Raw genomic sequence first — 3677 nt, 5'->3', positions numbered from 1 at the left:
TTTGTATTTTGTTTTACTGACAGCCAATCAGTGTCTATGTGAGCAGTCTAGATATTAAGGTGGTACCTAACACTACAGGGAGATAACTCTGTAAAATCAGCTAAACGTTTTCATTACGTTGTGTGGATAAGGGAATATTAAGCTTCTCGATGATCAAAATTAGTGTTTGTCAAACTACTATATAACCAGTGTAATTTTTCCGATAAAACAGTTGGTTCAATTTTTAAAATTTTTATATATTTTTGTCAAAGAGTCAAAGTAAATACTCTGTCAAAATTTTATTAAAATTAAACTAGTCAAATTAATATTAGTGAAGGTGTTGGGTACCACCTTAAGATGGTGCGTGATTCTAAATTTAAGGAATATGAAACCATTGATGTATCCAGTATAAATTATTATGCAGATATATGGAATTCTGAGGATTGATTGATTGATTGTAGGTGTTTCAAAACCACTTAAGCTTTCAAGTGCCACTTTTTATACGACCGTAAAAATTTTGCGGTCGTATATTGGTATGACGTTGGTGTCGTCGTCGTTGTCAGAAGTCATTTGGTTTTCGCACTATAACTTAAGCATAAGTTAATAGAAATCTATGAAATTTAAACACAAGGTTTATGACCACAAAAATGAGGTTGGGATTGATTTTGGGAGTTTTGGTCCCAACAGTGTAGGAATTAGAGGCCAAAAAAGGGCCCAATAAGCATTTTTCTTGGTTTTCGCACAATAACTTCAGTATAAGTTAATAGAAATCTATGAAATTTTAACACAAGGTTTATGACATCAAAAGGAAGGTTGGGTTTGATTTTGGGAGTTTTAGTCCCAACAGTTTAGGAATTAGGGGCCAAAAGGGTCCAACTTTGTTTGATTTCATCAAAAATTGAATTATTGGAGTTCTTTGATATGCTGAATCTACCCGTGTATTTATATTCTTAATTTTTGGTCCCTTTTTCAAATTGGTCTACATTAAGGTCCAAAGGGTCCAAAATTAAACTTAGTTTGATTTTAACAAAAATTGAATTCTTGGTGTTCTTTGATATGCTGAATCTAAACATGTACCGGTACTTAGATTTTTGATTATGGGCCCAGTTTTCAAGTTGGTCCAAATCGGGGTCCAAAATTAAACTTTGTTTGATTTCAACAAAATTTAATATATGGGGTTCTTTGATATGCTGAATCTAACCATATATTTAGATTTTTGATATTTGGGCCAGGTTATCAAATTGGTCCACATTGAGGTCTAAAGGGTCCAAAATTGAACTTTATTTGATTTCATCAAAAATTGAATTCTTGGGGTTCTTTGATATGCTGAATCTAACCATGTTTTTAGATTTTGGATATAGGACCATAATACTGTGGATTCATTAATATTCGTTGGATACCAATTTTCGTGGATTTCGTGGGTACAGGGAAACCACGAATTTAAATGTTCAACGAAATACAAATGTTCTAAAGGATTGTATGCAGACTTTGCCAAAACCATGAATTTAAATATCCACGAACATGCAAGTTTTCCTCAATCCACGAAAATTGGTACCCACGAAAATAAATGAATCCACAGTAGGTAAATGTCCAATTTAAAATTTTTAAGTTATTAAGTTTAAGTTCTTAGACCACTACATTATGTGTCAGAAACCTATGTTGTGTCAACTATTTAATCACAATCCAAATTCAGAGCTGTATCAAGCTTGAATGATGTGTCCATACTTGCCCAACTGTTCAGGGTTCAACGTCTGCGGTCGTATAAAGCTGCGCCCTGCGGAGCATCTGGTTATTGCATGAGGAAGCTGGAGTTCCTGGAGAACATGACAGACCTTCAATAGGAAAAATTACAATCCCATATAGTCCATTATGATTGGAGTCAAGTGCACCCGCACAAGCGAGGGTGAACTCACAACCTCAGTGTTGACTGGCTAGTAATAACATTAGTAGACCACTTGGTTACCCAGGCCCCCGAATTCCAAGGAAGTCCCAAGTTAAAGGAAGGTGAAGTGCAGAATTTTAATATAAGTTTAATGTTTGAATCAGTGTGTATATTGAATAGATTGAAACAAGTGAAACTGTGAGCTACTGCTCACTAATAATAGACCCGCCACCCAACCAACTCATGATGACGTCCGTAAAATTTACAAAGGGATGATTTTAAGCTTCACCATTTGGAACTCTTGGTTTAATAGCTTCCTTGTGAGCAGCAACCCTCTATCAAGGAATCATGATAGGAAATACGAGCCCAGGAATATTGTATCAATTGGGAGATTTATACTCTGTATGCAGACGCTGCTGGAATGTTGCTACATAGAAATGGAAATTTCACTATTGGGAAGATGAAATCATCTCTTTTGTCGTAAAGTTTTGTTTTCAACAGACCCTCATTGTCAATTTAAACGGTAATAGATTGCATGTTGTTGATTCTTGTTAAGAATAGCACAAACTGTGATGATTGTTGTAAAACATTATTTCAAGAGTGTAGGTATCTTTGGCTTTTGAGCTTTTCATTCATCTCTCCTGCTGTAGCAAAACGTTTCTTGGTTCTTGTGAGGTATGCTTAATACTTTTAACTGTTACGGTGCAGTCTAGTGGGAAATTTCCCCGATTTACTAACACATATCTCGAGGCGTCCTGCAGTTGTCTATATCATGCATTGTGACAGTTTGTTTTAACACTTAGATTTGAAGTTCATTACTGACAGTATTTGTTAAATGTTAAGTCAGATATAATTTATGATTTGTTGATTTTATCTGTCATTCAATGTGCAGCCTAATTGACATCCAGCTAAGACTGCTTTCACTTTATTCATGTGTTCATAATGATTTTGGTTCCATATCCTTTCTTTTCTATGACACATTTCTAGATTTATTGATTGTTGGTTGCATTACGCCTCATTAGCACAAAAAAGCTATATCGCGGCGATACAATTCTAGAAGACAGGTTTACTAGATGCAGACATATTTATGTGCCTGTAATTCAGTGGTTGTTGTTTATTTTTGTGTTACATATTTGTTTTTATTCCCCATTTATAGGCAATATGTTTTCTGGTCTTTAATTTTAATGCCAAATTAGAAATTTTACCCTATTTTCACAGTTCTCTGAACATTGAAAAGTATAGTACAGATGAGGCATCCGTGTACTGGGGACACATTCTTGTTTGTTTATTTTTTTGAACATTAATTAGGCCATTAGTTTTCTCATTTGAATTGTTTTACATTGTCATTTAGGGGCCTTTTATATCTGACTATAAGGTATGGGATTTGCTCATTGTTGAAGGCCATACAGTGACCTATATTTATTTACTTCTGTGTTAGTTGGTTTGTTGTGGAGAGTTGTTTCATTGGCAATCATACCACATCTTCTTTTTATGCACCACCTACGATAGTAGAGGGGCATTATGTTTTCTGGTCTGTGCGTCAGTTCTTCCGTCCGTCTGTCCTGTTTCAGGTTAAAGTTTTTGGTCAAGGTAGTTTTTGATGAAGCTGCAGTCCAATCAACTTGAAACTTAGTACACATGTTCCTTATGATATCATCTTTCTAATTTTAAAGCCAAAGTAGACTTTTTACCCAATTTCACGGTCCATTGAACATGGAAAATGATAGTTCAAGTGGGGCATCAATGTACTTTGGACACAGTCTTGTTTATATAGCAATGATAACTTGATTATGAGTTTATGACAACAACATTACTA

This window comes from Mytilus edulis, chromosome 3 (assembly GCF_963676685.1).
Source record: "Mytilus edulis chromosome 3, xbMytEdul2.2, whole genome shotgun sequence".
In the NCBI taxonomy this organism is placed as follows: domain Eukaryota; kingdom Metazoa; phylum Mollusca; class Bivalvia; order Mytilida; family Mytilidae; genus Mytilus; species Mytilus edulis.
The sequence above is the reverse complement of the archived record's forward strand: the minus strand, read 5'-3'. Positions refer to the sequence as shown.